We start from the raw sequence: 16,607 nt of genomic DNA, 5'->3' as shown, positions 1-16,607 counted from the left end.
TGGCAGTAGTTGTAGCATGTCTACCTCTGCTAGGGATCCAGGTTTTCCCATATCGCAATGATTGGCTCCTCACTGCTACCTCCAAGCATCTGCTGTTGCACAATTTAGACCTTCTGCTCTACCAAATGCAAATGTAGGAATCATAATAAATTTACCCAAGAACCACCTGGACCCATCACAACAAATAGAATTCAATAGATGGCACCTGGACTTGGCATTGCAAATTGCCACAATTCTCTACTTCAGAATGCTCTCCTTGCACCTGGCAGCTACACAGGTACTTAAGCATCCTTCACCCTCAGCAAGGTTAATTCTGTGGCTTTTGGGTGTAATGGCCTCTGCATTCTTACTGGTTCCACTAGCCATGCGAGTACTCAAGTGGTCTCTGTCTGTTTAGTGGTCTCAGCATTCATTCATTACATAAAATTTGTGTTGCTCAAATATGCAGAGATCATGTCTACTGGTGGATAAAATCTGTTAGTGATGGAAGGTTGTCCCTTTTACATGGATCCACCATTGGCTGTCATAACCACAGACTTCTCCCTTCTAGAGTGGGGGGGGGGGGAGATTTCATAGGGGGAATGGTTCATGGTTTTTGGTCATGTCTAAAGGCCATTCTTCACATCAATGCCTTGGAGAGATGAGAACAGTTCTTCTAGAGTTGCAGACATTTTAGGATGTTTTTCCCAAGGCTGTGGTTTCCATACAAATGGGTAACATGGCTGTAGTCTGGCACATCAGCAAACTGGGATTAGCCTGCTCATACCTTCTTTGTCAGGAAGCCATGAGGGTATGGCAATGACTGTCTTTGCACTGATTTCTGATAGCAGTGCACATCCTGGGAATGTCCAGTGTGTTAACTGACAAACTGAGCAGAAAAACCTTAATGCTTCACAAGTGGTCCCTCATTCCAACAGTGACAGCTTTGGATGTTCTTCGTGTTTCACTGTTGCAGTCATTACGTTTAGGTAATCTGCTGGCAGGTTGCCCTCAGTCAGCCTGAATAACAAAATCTTGGGTCCTGCGTCGGTTGCTGTCTCGTCTTCCGTGACGTCAGGTAGTCAGGGGTATAAAGCATGCAGCCGATGCCATTTTATTCAGTCTTTATCGCGTGGTTCCCGAAGCAGAAGCAGTTCGCAAGTGCCGGTCGGCCGACTTCTGAAATTTCCGTTTTCGAGTTTCAGAACTGAAGTCTTCAACTAAAGTTAAGTACCCCGTTGGGGAAACTTTTTCTTGTTCCTTACCGATGTCAGTAAAAGTTAATTGCATTACTTGTGGAAGCAAATACCTCATAAGGATTTTCATTTTCACTGTATTCGTTGCCTAGTCCCAGATCATGCCTAGTCCCAGATCATAACATGCCTTGCTGTCGGTTTTGTGCTAGATTTAACCAATGCACCATTACGCGTCAGTATATTTTTGCTTCAAAATATTTTGGATCCAGATTTAATTACCCTGAAATGTCATCTGTTAGCAATCCGACTACCGGAGTTAACAAAAAATGCAAAGAAAAAGGCAGAGACAGACCGTCAAGGTCCAAAACTGATGAAGCTTCTCCTAAGCCAGTTCGCCGGTACTCCGTGAGGTGCTTTCGCAGCCCCTGATACCCGCTACTTTTGAGTCACAGGCCTCTACTGAGACCCATGCGGAGTCTGGTATGCCACGAGATTCTCAGAGTATTGAACCCGCAGATGTCTCTCCCTTGGATGGGTCAGGAGCCGCTGACATGCACCGGCTTCTGAGGGTGTTTTCAGGCCTCAACATTTTTATATAAAACAGATGCCAGCTTCAAAAACAAGATAAAAAACATATTCTAAGTCTAAAAAACTGAAACACGAGCCACGTGCTCAGGCCCCTATGCCTAAAAAACAAATGATCAAAATGGCTGAGGACTTAATTACCTTGATCAGGGGTTCCCAACCCCCCGCTAAGAGGCCTAGGCAAGACACTGATTATGAATCTTCAGATCAGGTTTCCATTTCTTCTGATTCCTCTTCTGATCAAGAATTTTCTATTCCACCCTATGAGGTTTCAGATGCAGAAGAATCCATCCTATCTGCATCTCCTCCTGAGGATTATTCTTTGGAGAAATCTGCATCTCCTCCTGAGGATTATTCTTTTGGAGAAACCTTGCATACTTTAAGGGAACATTTTCATTGGGAGAGTCAGGATTTTTCTGAATCAAAAAAGAGGCTTAGGGATGGCCCCCTTCTTCCTCAGCATAGGCCTTTGGCAATACCTCCAGTATTAGACATTCTTGATGTGTTTTCGGAATCAAGCATTGTTCCTGATTCCCTACGTCCGGTTCCTAGTAAGCCAGTCCGATATTACAGGGCTCCTGACTCCCACAAATTTCTATTCAAAAATCCTGCTGTTGATCCCGAGACTGTCTCACAGGGTCCCAAAGGCGTAAAGGCCTCTACAGCCAAAAATCCTACCCCCTCTGATAGAGATTCCAGGGCACTGGATAGATGGGGAAAGAAGGTTTATACGTCTGCAACCTTTGCAATTAGGGCCTTAAACTGCTAGTTTCATATGCTTAAATATCAACAGCATGTTATGGGCTTATTGAAACAGAAAATGATGTTGATTTCTGATTGTGTGGAAAATAAAGAATTACAGGAATTATTGCATGCAGCAGAACAGGTTGGAAAATGTACTTTGCAATGTGGTTTTGATTCCTTCGAGGCCTCTTGCAGGGCCGCAGTTACTGGATCTGTGATTAGAAGGCATATGCCTGGCTCAAGGAGCAAAATCTGCCTGATCATGTTAAAGCTAAATTGTTGGATGCCCCTTTACAGCATTGATACTCTGTTTGGTAATGGTTTTAAAGAAAATGGAAGACCAAGCTAAATCTATGCAAACTGTAAAAGATTTCTTACAAGTGCAGCCACCAAGGTTCAGTAGGCACTGGCCTACTAAAAATTGGTCCTTTCCTGTGTCCAACAGAGCATCTCAAGGCAAATCCAGGCACTCAAAAGGCTCTAGATACCAATCACAGGGTTCTTACAGTTCAAAGCAATTGGGTGCCTCTACCTCCAAATCTGGGGGAAACGAAGCACAACCCTACAGTAAGCAGTCTCAATGACTTCCCTCTACCTTCACCAAGCACTTATCTTTTGGCAGCCCCCTTGGGGTGGAAACTAGCACTTCATGCTCAAAATTGACAGTTAATTACCCAGGACAAGTGGGTATTAAATATAGTATCCCAGGGGTACAGATTTCATTTCCATACTTTGCTAATTCGAAACAGTTGGCCAGATCTGCCACAAAATCAATGGGCAGAGGCTCAGAAACAAGTTACGTCCCTCATGGATATGGGGGCTATTCAACCAGTACCAGAACAGGAAAAAGGACAAGGTTTTTATTCAAGACTTTTTCTGGTACCCAGAAAAGACTATGCCTGACGTTCAATACTGTACTTATCAATTTTGAACACAATCCTGGACATTCCAAAATTCAAAATGCTGACTTTACAACAGCTACTGCCTATGCTGGGCAGGAACGCCTGGTTAGTGACTCTAGACTTGAGGCATACCTGCATATCCCAATAAGGGAATTGTGCAGAAGATACCTCCGCTTCAAGGCATGTTTTTTGCATTACCAATTTTCTGCACTGCCCTTTGACTTATCTACTGTGCCCAGGGTCTTTACAAAGTGCCTGGCACCAATAATTGCATTTTGCAGACGAAGCATACAAATTTATCCTTACCTGGATGACTGTCTCATTCAAGCAGAGAACAAGGACATTCTTCAACATCTGGCATTTGTAAAAAGGCTTCTAACATGCCTAGGGTACACAATAAATGAAAAGAAATCCCAACTGGTACCCTCTCAAATAATTACATTCCTGGGTGCAAGCTTGAATACAACTGCCCAGATGGCTTACCTTACACCAGACAAACAAAGGCAACTGACAACTTATTTCAAACAGATGGCAACAAACCCCCGTTATCTGCAAGATAAATTCTGTAGGCTTTGGGGGTTCATGGCATCCTGCATTTTACTAATTCTATATACAAGACTGCATGTGACGAAACTTCAATGATACCTAAAAAGTTTATGGAGTCAGCATTGTCACAGTCTGGAAACAATGATTTCTCTCATTCCCTGCCTACAACAGGAGTTTCTTTGGTGGGCAGAGACGTGTCACCAAAACAAGGGACTGTCATTCACTCTACCCCCTGCCACCCAAACCCTAACTACAGACACATCAGACCATGCTTGGGGGGCCCACCTGGCTGGGAGATGCAGTCAGGGCATATGGAGCCCAAAACAAATGCATCTGCATATCAACCAGAAAGAGATGCTAGCTGTTCAGAATGCCCAGAATGCCCTGACAGCCTTCAAGGACTTAATTCATCCAGGACAACTACTGATAAAGACGGACAACACCACGGTTATGTGGTACATAAGCAGGGGGGTACACATTCCTACCCCCTTTGTAGACTAGCCATGGCATTGTGGAACACAGCTTTGACTTACCAAGTACATCTTCAGGCTCAGTTCCTGCCAGGAAAACAAAATACTCTGGCAGACGACCTAAGCAGAAATCTTATGGACCTGCACGAGTGGAAGCTGGATCCACAAATCTTCAGCATGGTATCACAGAAATGGGAGAGCCCAGACATAGATCTTATTTGCCTCTCCCCAAAATTATCAACTGGACAAATTCTGCACAAGGACTTATCACAGACAAGCATGGAAAGTGGATGCCCTATCCTTCAGTTGGAAAGCCCTATCAGTCTATGCCTTTCCCCCTCTGCCTCTTCTCTCCAAAGTCTTACTAAAGGTCAGACAGGAAAAAACAAAAATGAACCTGATTGCTCCAGACTGGCTGCGCCGTCACTGGTACCCAATTCTAAGGAATATGTTTCAACTCCCTCTTTGGTACTTGCCTCAAATACCTCACCTACTGTCTCAGCAGAACAATCAAATTCTGCACACACTGCTCCAAACTGTGAACCTTGCAGCATGGCTGATCATTTAATTATTCAAACAACACCTCTCAGTAAATCTGTGATGCATGTCATTTTGGAAGCCAGAAGGCCTAGTACTAGAAAATCTTCTGTGTATGGAACCAAGCACTAGGAACAGACACAGCAAAACCAAATATCCCTCAGATTTTACAATACTTGACTGAGATGCTTGACAAGGGCCTATCTTTTTTTTTTTTTAATAAAAATCCATGCCACTGCCATCTCGGCTCATTGCAAAAAGGAGCCTCCCCTCTTTTCTCATCCTCTGCTAAAACAGTGTCTTAGAGGGGCCAAAAATTTAAGGTCTCCCAGAAGATCACCAACTCCTGCATGGGACCTCAGTTTTGTGCTGGAAAAACTCACCCTGCCTCCTTTAGAACCAGCAGCTACTGCGGATGTAAAATTTTTATCTTGGAAAACGGCTTTCCTCTTGGCAATCACTTCAGCAAGAAGGGTTTCAGAACTACAGGCTCTCATGGCTGTGGAGCCTTTTATTCCATTTTACCAAGACAGGGTGTCCCTCAGGACCAATCCTTCCTTTATGCCTAAGGGTGGTATCCAGTGTGGCTCTTAACCAAATAATTCACCTGCCAACATTTTACCCAAATCCGCAGAACAAGGGGGAGCGGATTCTGCATTCATTGGACGTACACAGACAACTAAGATTCTACTTAAACAGGACCAAATCTCTAAGAAAGTCTGAGCGACTACTGGTGACATTTGCTTCAGGGTCAGAGGGGAAGGCTACATCAAAGCAGACTATTTCTAAGTGGATAATCCACTGCATTCTTTTCTGCTACTTGCACCATGGTAAACCTGTGCCCAAGGGAATCCGATCACATTCCACCAGGGCTGCCTCTACCTCAGCAGCTTTTCTCAGAGGAGTTCCAACCAAAGACCTTCTAGAAGCTGCTACTTGGAGCTCTGTTCATACCTTCCCAAAGCATTATCATTTGCCTCTCTCCAAATCCAGGGCAGGCTTTGCCACTGAAGTTCTGCAGGGCTTTATAGCCACTCCTAATGCTATTTAGTTATATCCTCCCATCCATTGCTCTGGGATTCTACCCAAATATAATGACTGCAACAGTGAAACACGAAGAACATAGTACAGTTGTGTACACTTACCGTAAATGTAGATGTTCGAGTGTATTCACTGTTACAGTCTGGGTTACCCACCCGCCATCCCCCTTTTCTATAACTTCCCTTTCCTTCACTATATTCTAAAGCCTTTGTGGTGCGTTTGCTTTTAAATGAAGGTAAAGTTAATGTTGCTAAAAGTGCATTTACATATATTGCTGTTTATGTATTTATATATTTATATATATATATATATATATATATATATATATATATATATATATATATATACACACACACACATTTTTGCTCCCCATTTGGGGGGGCACCTGACATCTGGGGCAAGAAAAACTGAAAATAAAATGGTGTCGGCTGCATGTTTTATACCCCTGACGTCATGGAAGAGGAGACAGCAAACTATGCAGGACCCAAGACTTTATTCAGGCCGACTGAGGGCAACCTGCCAGCAGATTACCCAAATATAATGACTGCAATAGTGAATACACTCAAACATCTACATTTTTATGATGAGTGTACACAGCTGTACTTTTTCCAACTCTGGGACTAATCTTACTGCGACCTTTTTGCTTCCTACCTTTACAAGTGCAGCAGCTACTCTGCCATAATCCTGCCACAGAAAGTCACCAAGGGATGCTTTGGTCCTCAAGTCTCCTTTATGAATACCCTCCTTTATACTTCATGAACAAATACATTCAGAATGTGCGAAAGTGCATGACAGAGTGACCCTTAAAATGCCTTCTGGCATCGACAAACCTGGTTCCCTTTCCTGTGATACTTGTATATTCCCCCATGGATGTTGGATCAGTGTACAAATATCTTGACTCAGCTGGTTGGCTTGCTTCCTCCAGAGCAGAAACCCATGAATCTAACTGCTTGGTTCCTCCAGTTGTGACTTTGGCCAGTGATGCCAGGCTTCCAGCATCAGTTGTTCAGATTATCTCTGCCTCCCAGAAATGATCCACAAACAAGAATGTTCTTCGTGTTTCACATTTGCAGTCATCACGTTTGGGTTATCTGCTTGCAGTAGCCCTCAGTCGGCCTGATTATCAAAGTCTTGGGTCCTGCGTCGGTTGCTGTCTCGTCTTCCGTGACGTCAGGTAGTCAGGGGTATAAAGCATGCAGCCGATGCCATTACATCAGTCTTTCTTGCCGTGCGGTGCCTGAAGCAGAAGCAGTTCGCAAGTGCCGGTCGGCCTATCTCCTGAAATTTTCATTTTCGAATTTCCGAAACAAAGTCTTCAACTAAAGCTAAGTACCCCGTTGGGGAAACTTTTTCTTGCTCTAAACCGAGGTTAGTAAGTCAATAATTGTATTTCTTGTGGAAAGCAAATACCTCATAAAGATTTTCATTAGTACTGTATTCCTTGCCTAGGCCCTGACCACGACATACCTTGCTGTAGGTTTTGTGCCTTATTTAAGCAACAAACTATCTGTCAGTATATTTACGCTTCTCTATATTTTGGTACTCTGTTCAGTTATCCAGATACGTGTCTGGTAAGCCATCCGACTACCGACATTCCGAAAAAACGCAAAAATAAAGACAGAGGCCTAGGTCCAAAGCTGCCCGACATCGCTTCTCATAAGCTGTTCGCCAGTACACAGTGAGGCGCTTTCACAGCCCCTGATACCCGCTACGTCAGATTCGCAGGCCTCTACTGAGACCCATTCGACCCATGCTGCAAGATGCTTCAACTGTGGAACCTGCAGATGTCTCTACCTTGGATTGGTCCGGAATTGCTGTGCAGGCACTGGCTTCTGAGGGTGTATTCAGGCCTACTGACTTGCATATTAAACCAACGCCATCTTCTTCAAGGCCTAATACTTGAACCATGCCTGGAAAACTGCCCAGATCGCATGGTCAGGCCTCTATGCCTAAAAAAACAAATAAGAATGGCTGAAGACCTTATTACTTTAATCAGGGGAAGCCAACCTTCCTATTCTAAGAGACCTAGGACTGAATTTGCTTATGATTCTTCTGACCAGGATTCTGAAATTTGTTTCCTCTGATGACCAGGATTTACCCTCATCTACCTCTGATGCAGAGGACTCTATTCCCTCTGCTTCCCCTCCAGAGGATTTCTCTCTTGTTGAAACCTTGCATACTCTTAGGGGGCATTTTCGCTGGGAAAGCCAGGATTAATCTGATTCTAAGAAGAGGCTTAGGGATTTCTTACTCCTGCCTCAAAAACAGGCCTTTAGCCATCCCTCCTGTACTAGACATTGCTGATGATGCCTTTTTGGAATCTAGCTTGGCCCCTGATTCTTTACCTCCTCCTCCCAGAAAACCTGATAGGTATTACAGGGTTCCTGACTCTCACAAGTTCCTTTTTAAAAATCCTACTGTGGATCCTGAGACAATTTCACAGGGACCCAAGGGCATTAAAGTTACTACTGCCAAAAATCCTACCCATTTTGATAGAGACTCCAGGGCACTGGATAGATTGGGTAAGAAGGTATACACTTCTGCTACCTTGGCCATTAGTGCTGCAAACTGTCCGTTTCATATGTTAAAGTATCAGCAACATATTGGATTGCTTAAACAGAAAATTATGTGGATTCCTGACTGTGCTGAAAATAAGGATTTACAGGATTTAATGCATTCTGCCAAACAGGTTGGAAAACATACTTTGCAATGTGGTTTTGATTCACTAGAGGCATCTTGCAGTGCTGCTGTCACTGGGTCTGTACTTAGAAGGCATGCTTGGCTTAAGGAGCAATCTTTGCCAGATCATGTTAAAGCTAAATTGCTGGATGCTCACTTAAATCAGGACCGCCTGTTTGGCAACAGAGTAGAAGTTGTTCTTAAAAAGATGGAGGAAAAAACTAAATCCATGCAAACTGTTAAAGATTTCCTACAAGTACAGCCTCCAAGATTTAGTAGACATTGGCCCTCTAATAAGAATTGGTCCTTTCCTACCTCTTCCAGGCCTTCTCTTTCCAAACCCAGAACCAGCAGAACACCCAGGCTTCAATCCCAGGGTACCTACAGGACTAAGCAGTGGGGCGCTTCCACTTCCAAATCAGGTAGTAGTAAGACCCCTCACCCCTATCGTAAGCGGTCTCAATGACTTAAGTTTAAAACTTCCAAGCACTTCTCAACTGACTGCTCCTTTAGGGAGAAAGATTGCTCTGCAGGCCAAAAACTGGGAACTCATGTCCCAGGACAAATGGATTTTAAATATTTATTTTTATTTATTTTACATTTGTTGACTGGGCTCGTCTTACTGATATATGTCCATTTCCAGTAGAGGCCCGGGGAGAAAAGCTCCACATAAAACAAACAGCACATTAAAAATTCTGTTTCAAAACATTAAACTTCAATTAAAGATACTAGTCATACAAAACATATGCTACAAGGAAAATAAGCATATGTGATATAAGAAAGTAGTACAAAATAAGACACCCCTTTTTTCCAATCACTGTGGGAAGGAAGTATTCAGAAGGATGAGGAGATTTCAGAACAAAGTTTTAAGTAAGGAGCAACAGGAGAGACTAGTTTAAAGAGAACAGTTGGGAGAAATTTAGTTGAGGGATAGTAACTCAGAGCGACAGGGGAGAAGTTCATTATGTCTGTCTTGGGTAGAGCAAGTCCAACATAGAGGTAGTGGACCTTAAAGTGAAAACTGAGTAGAGGTGGAATAGCAAAGGAAGAAGTAGATGATAATGATAACAGGATGAGGACATCTTAGTCTAGGTTAGTACAGGGACAAAGCCAGTGGCTAGTAAGATATAATTTGTTTATTTTTGAAAAGTGTAGTAGAGGAGAGAGAGGTAAGTTCAGAAGGAAGTAGGTTCCAATATAGTTTCCCAGGGACACAGATTTCACTTCCACACATTACCAACCCCAAACGGTTAGCCAGATCTACCCCCAAATCAGTGGGCAGAGGCTCAAAAGCAAGTACTCTCTCTCTTAAGCATAAAGGCTATTCAGACTGTACCAGAAGAGGAAAAAGGACAAGGTTTCTACTCAAGACTTTTCGTGGTACCCAGAAAAGACAATTCATGGCATCCTATCCTTGGCCTTTATATCTTAAACACCTTTTTGGTGATTCCAAACTTCAAGATGCTAACTCTTCACCAGTTTCTTCCTATGCTTGGCAAAGATGCGTGGTTGGCAACACTGGATTTAAAGGAAGCCTACCTGCACATCCCAGTCAAGGAATCTTTCAGAAGATACCAACGCTTCAAAGCAGGCTACATGCACTATCAGTTCTCTGCACTGCACTTTGGCTTATCTACTGCGCCCAGGGTATTCACAAAGTGACAAGCTCCAGTCATTGAATTTTGCAGGCAAAGAAATATTCAAATATACCCATACCTGGACGATTGTTTAATTCAGGCAGAAAGCCAGGACATACTTTTGAATTATCTGGCATTTGTACAACTAACTTGTCTGGGGTACACCATAAACGAAAATAAATCACATCTGGTACCCTGTCAACAAGTTATATTCCTGGGAGCAAGCTTGAACACAACTTCACAGATGGCTTTCCTCATGCCAGAGAAACAAATTCAATTGACAGCGTACTTCAAACAAAGACCCTGCTATCTGCAAGGCAAATACTGCAAGCCTTGGGGTTCATGGCCTCCTGCATTCTACTAATTCCATATGCAAGACTGCATATGAGGAAACTACAATGGTATCTAAAAAAAACCTATGGTATCAACATTCTCAGGATCTAGAAGCAATGATTCCTATCATACCTTGCCTACGGTTAGAGTTCCTTTGGTGGGCAGAAGCCTGCCACCTAAACAAGGGACTACCATTCACTCTACCCCCTGCCACCCAAACTCTAACAGATGCATCAGACTATGCATGGGGGGGCTCACCTGGTGGGTAAGTGCATTCAGGGCAAATAGAACCCAAGTCAAATGCACCTGCATATCAATCAAAAAGAAATGTTAGCTGTACAGAACACTCTGACAGCCTTCAAGGACCACATTCTTCCAGGACAATTAATGGTAAAGACGGACAACACCACTGTTATGTGGTACATAAACAAGCAGGGTGGATCCCATTCTTATCCCCTTTGCAGACTAGCCATGTCTCTGTGGAACACAGCCTTGAGCTACCAAGTGCATCTACAGGCTCAATTCCTGCCAGGAAAACTAAATACACTGGCAGATGAACTAAGCAGAAATCTCATGGACCCACACGAGTGGAAACTGGAACCAAAGACTTTCAACATGTTGATAAATAAATGGGGGAGCCCAGATATAGACCTGTTTGCCTCCCCCCAGAACTACCAATTGGACAAATTTTGCACAAGGAATCCCCACCAACAAGCTTAGAAAGTGGATGCTCTGTCCTTCAGCTGGAAAAATCTATCAGTTTATGCCTTTCCCTCTCTGCCTCTCCTCTCCAAAGTACTACTAAAGATCAAATAGGACAAACCAAGGATGATACTGATTGCACCAGACTGGCCTCGCCAACACTGGTACCCCCTCTTGCGCAGTGTGTCACTGCTGGCTCCATGGCACCTGCCTCAGACCCCTACCCTGCTGTCACAGCAGGAGAGCCAGATTCTGCACCCTCTGCTTCAAACCCTGCCCCTGGCAGCCTGGCTAATTACCCAAGTTCTTCATTACCATCCCTCAGTAAGCAAGTGTTCGATGTCATTTTGTAGGCAAGGATGCCTAGTACTAGGAAATCTTATGCTGAAAAATGGAAAAGATTCTGTGCCTGGAACCAAACTCGAGGGATGGCCACAGCAGCGCCCAACTTACCTCAGATTCTTCAATACTTAACTGAGATGCTTCACAGGGGCCTTTCTTTTTCCTCCATCAAAATTCACCCCTCAGCCATTTCAGCTCATTACAACACAGAACCACCCCTCTTCTCTCATCCACTGCTCAAGCAGTTCCTCAGAGGGGCCAAAAACTTAAGACTACCCAGGAGAGCCCCAACTCCAGCCTGGGGCCTTAACTTTGTATTGGAAAAACTCACTCTTCCTCCTTTTGAACCGGCAGCAAGTGCAGAGTTGAAATTCCTTTCTTGGAAAACAGCCTTCCTTTTAGCAACCACTTCAGCAAGAAGGGTATCTGAATTACAGGCAATTTATGGAGCCTTATATCATCTTTCATGCGGACAGGGTGTCCCTCAGTACCAATCTCTCCTTCATGCCCAAGGTGGTATCCAGTGTGGCTCTTAATCAGTGCATTCATTTGCCAACCTTCTTTTCTAATCCACAGACCAAAGGGGAATGCATACTGCACTCCATAGATGTGCACAGACAACTTAGATTTTACTTGGACAGGACTAAACCTCAAAGGAAATCCGAACAACTACTGGAGGCATTTTCTGCAGGCGCAAAGAGGAAGGCTATTTCAAAGCAAACCATTTCTAAATGGATACTCTATTGCATTCATTTCTGCTAAAGCACCATGGAAAACCTGTCCCACAGGGGATTAGACCCGATTCAACCAGGGCTGCATCTACCTCTACAGCCTTTCTCAGAGGTGTCCCTACCAGGAACATGTTAGAAGCTGCTGCCTGGAGTTCTGTACATACTTTCACCAAGCATTACCATTTTCTCTAAATCCAGAGCTGGCTTTGCCACTGCAGTCTTGCAGGGCCTTATAGCTGGTCCTAATGCTATCTAAATTCCTCCTCCCATCCTTAGCTTTGGGAATCTTACCCAAATGTGATGAGTGCAACAGTGAAACATGAAGAACATAGTACAGTTGCGTACACTTACCATAAATGTAGATGTTCAAGTGTATTCACTGTTGCAGTCCTGGTTACGCTCCCTCCAGCCCCCTGACTTCTTTTGGCTCTACCTCTACTCTCCTTTACTATGCTTAAAAGGTTTTTGGTGTATTTGCTTTTTTATTGGAGGTATGCCATTGTGTATACACATACATATATATATATATATATATATATATATATATATATATATATGTATATATATATATATATATATATATATATATATATATATGTATATATATGCATATATATAATTGCTTCCCATTAGGGGGGGGCACCTGACATCTGGGGCAAGAAAAACTGATGTAATGGTAATGGTGTTGGCTGCATGCTTACCCAAGACTTAGATAAGGCTGACTGAGGGCTTCTGCAAGCAGATAATGCAAATGTGATAACTGCAACAATGAATACACCCGAACATCTACATCTATGGTAAGTGTACACAACTGTACTTTTCATAGCAAATAGCCCAGATGGAAAACCTTTTCCATGTCAAAAGGCAAAGATCCGTTTTCTGCTTCCATCCATTAATTTCTGGAGTTTCTATCTGATGTTTTCCATAGTGGCTGCAGTTTCTCCACTATCAAAGTACAAATGGCTCCAATCGCCAATTTCCTCATAGGTCAGAATGACACTTCCTTAGCACAATTAAAAGTTGCTAAAGTCTTTTTGAGGGGAATATTCTAAATATGACCGCCAATCAGAGACCCAGTCCCTCTATAGGATATTACTGTTTTGCTCCAAAGCATTAACTCAACCTCCATTTAATCCAGCAGCATCAGCAGCTTTGAAGTTCCTGCATTGGAAGACCATTTGTATTGTGACTTACATTGGCCAGACCAATTTCAGAGTTACAGGCCCTGTCTTGCAAACCTCCTTACTTGATTTTCCACAAATACGGTTTTAAAGCAGCTTTTCTTAAGATGGCACCCAAAGCGAATTTTTCAATCATCATATCTACCAGTGTTTTCCCAAAATTCTCTAACAAGGTGAATGTACTCTGCATACATTGGATGTTCATCACCAACTCTGATTTTATCTTCAGGAAATCTGATCATTTGTTCATTGCTTTTTCTACACCAAAGCAGTTTCTAAACGTACTCTTTTAAGGTGGTTATCCAATTGTATTTCCTTTGTATACACTAAAAAGGGCCTATCCTTGCAATCAAAGACCAAAGCTCATTCCACAAGAGCAAAAGCTACTTCAGCAGCCTTAATGAAGACTTCCCATTGATATTTGTGCTGCTGAAACATGGTCAACAGTCCACACCTTTTGTGTTTCATTATAAATTGGATATACAGTCTAGATCACGTTCCTTCTTTAGTTCTACCATTCTCTGGAATGTCCTTCCTTGATACCACCCAGGTAAAAACAGCTTGGGAATCAGTCTCATCTGTTGAATTGGATGAAAATAGGCAACACTGGATATGAAAGTGGCATACTTTACCATAACAATAGATCCATGTTGTCTGATTTTCATCTGGTTCAACCTCCCTCCCTTGTGCCCTCTTCCAAATTATGTACTGGCTTCTGGTGACAGAGTCTCACTTGCACCCTGTCTGTGAACAGTTTTATCAAACTGATTCTGTCCTAGATGTTCCCTGTCAAATTAGTAATTAACCTTGAAAGGTTATAGCTGTAAATTTTGGTTGGGCAAACTCAAACTAATGTACTAATTAATTTAGTACAAACTAATGTACAAAGGCAGAGTGAAGGGAATCCTGGGGAGGGGAGTCACAGCCCAGGATCTATGAAGCTTCAAAGATGGTGCAGAGGTCAGACCTGATTGGATCTGACAAGAAAATCAGACAACCCAGATCAGTCATTATGGTAAGTACGTAACTTTCGATCTGATGTCCTTTTCATTCTTCCTCAACACATGGGTTCGGATCTGATCTTCTGATCTGACTTGGACTCCAGACTAAAGATCCAACTCTCTAGTTCCTCCCTGTACCCGTAATGCCATAGTTCCATCCCCAATATCTCATATCTCATTTGCTGCCATCATGCTCAGACACATGGTTCCTCTCAAAACTTATTCCCTTTCTTTTAGTGTTTGTTATGGTATCACTTGGTACTTAAAAAAACATTTTCTGCTGTAATTTCTGCCATATTGGATAAACTGACAGGTTTCAAGAAATACATTTCTTGTGGGCATAAAATTCCAAATTTGGATGCCCACAAGGAGTGTGTTTATTGCCTCTGAGCCAGTCACCTGAATAGTAAATTCAGTATCTGTTTCACCTTTAAACCCAAGGGCTTTGGTGGACCAACACAGCAAATTTATTCTGAAAGGCCTTCTACCTGCTACTTCTACTTCATCTTCTAGGGCTCAAACCCTCACCAAAGTTTCTACGCCTGCTCAGTTGGAGCACAGAAACCCCTCCCCGCTGAAGTCCCCTAGGACTTGGAGCCACCTAAGAACCAAGTAATCTTGGATTCAACATCATCGGCCCCAAAGACCTGATCTTTGGATAACAAATCTTCTGGTTCAAAATCCTGAGATGCAGTAATCATATTGGCTAGTTCTGTAAAGCTTCCCTTGGATCCCAGATCCTTGGATCTGAGGTTTGGCACCTCTCGAAGTCACATGCCATAGTGTTTGTTAAAACCAATTTCTCCTACTCTGCACGGTCTATTCTTACAAATTCCTAAGAAAAGCTCAAAGCCACAATCCACTGCCTCCTCCAGACGTTTATCAGAAGTGGATGTGGATAAGATGATGCGAAAATTTCTCAGAGCTCAGGTCCAGATTGGGGGGGGGTCATACTGGCTCCATCCCCTATTGGATCTGTGAGCCTTCTAACAATGTCTTGTACTATTCTTTCTCCTTCTCAGATCTGTCCCACTGTATTAGAGTCCCGGGATCTGTAAACTCAGAGGTCTGGAGTCTAATCCGAAAAAGATCTCTTCTTCGACTCCAATAGAACCCCTTACTAGTTCTGCTCTGATACCTTCAAGTTGGAATGGGTCCTGGAACCAAAGTGTTGACATTAGATCTGTAGGGCCGGGATGGACTCTGCTGTTGTCGGATCTTTTTCTGCCCCTCAGATTGTTGGCTCTAGACAGTTTGGGTCCAGTTCCATCCTCAAAGCAAATATATACCGGAAGCTTCAGCTCTGGTGCAGTTGGTTGTGACTTCTTTGGATCCATCTGCCTTTGACATCATGGAAAGGGCTTTTTACCTTTAGAGAACCACCTTCTTATTCCTCAGATCCAGCCCCCATTCCCTAGTCGGCTCTGAATCCATCAGACCTATTCGACAGGGATGGCCAGCTCCAACTAGTTTCCAAACAGCTCCTGTAGAGGAACTTGCCCTGTCTTCTGATACCTCCCCTGAACACCCCACAGAGGAGGTCCAGTGGAAGCGAATGTGTAAGAGCAGCACATATTCCCATTTGGAGTCTTTCATGGAGGATACCAATTTTGATGAAGGGTCCTTCAGATCACTGGACGATATCTCCTTTGGAGATACATTGAGTTTCTCAGACAAAAAGGTGTTTGTCTTCCAAAAACCCCTATCCAGAGGAATTGGTATTTTTGGAAGCTTTTGGTTTTGACCCATCTAGGTCCTGGGTTAACCCCCCCCCCCCCCCAAGCAGATGAGCTAATTGATTTAGCTTCCCCTGGGCATGGAAGAAGGTGGATACTATCAAACCTATCCCAAAGAGAATAGACCTGGTAAATTTTTAGCCCCCCCTCAAATGTAGACCCCCACTGGAACAAAGGAGTCCCAGTAGATGCTGTGGTGGTGGCGGCAGCCAGTAAAAAAGAGCTAGCAGAACAGAGCTCTTCTGTCCATCCGCCAAACAGGGAG

General features: G+C 43.4%; 1 protein-coding gene across 1 annotated transcript in view; it reads left to right on the top strand.

The window, feature by feature from the left end:
- Nucleotides 1–16,607, top strand: part of RNF121 (ring finger protein 121) — a 658,308-nt gene that overhangs the window by 539,261 nt on the left and 102,440 nt on the right. The gene's annotated exons all lie outside the window — the stretch shown is intronic.

This window comes from Protopterus annectens, chromosome 5.part1, assembly GCF_019279795.1.
Source record: "Protopterus annectens isolate FY-2018-M chromosome 5.part1, PAN1.0, whole genome shotgun sequence".
Taxonomy (NCBI): Eukaryota; Metazoa; Chordata; order Ceratodontiformes; family Protopteridae; genus Protopterus; species Protopterus annectens.
This window is presented reverse-complemented; position numbering and strand designations above follow the sequence as displayed.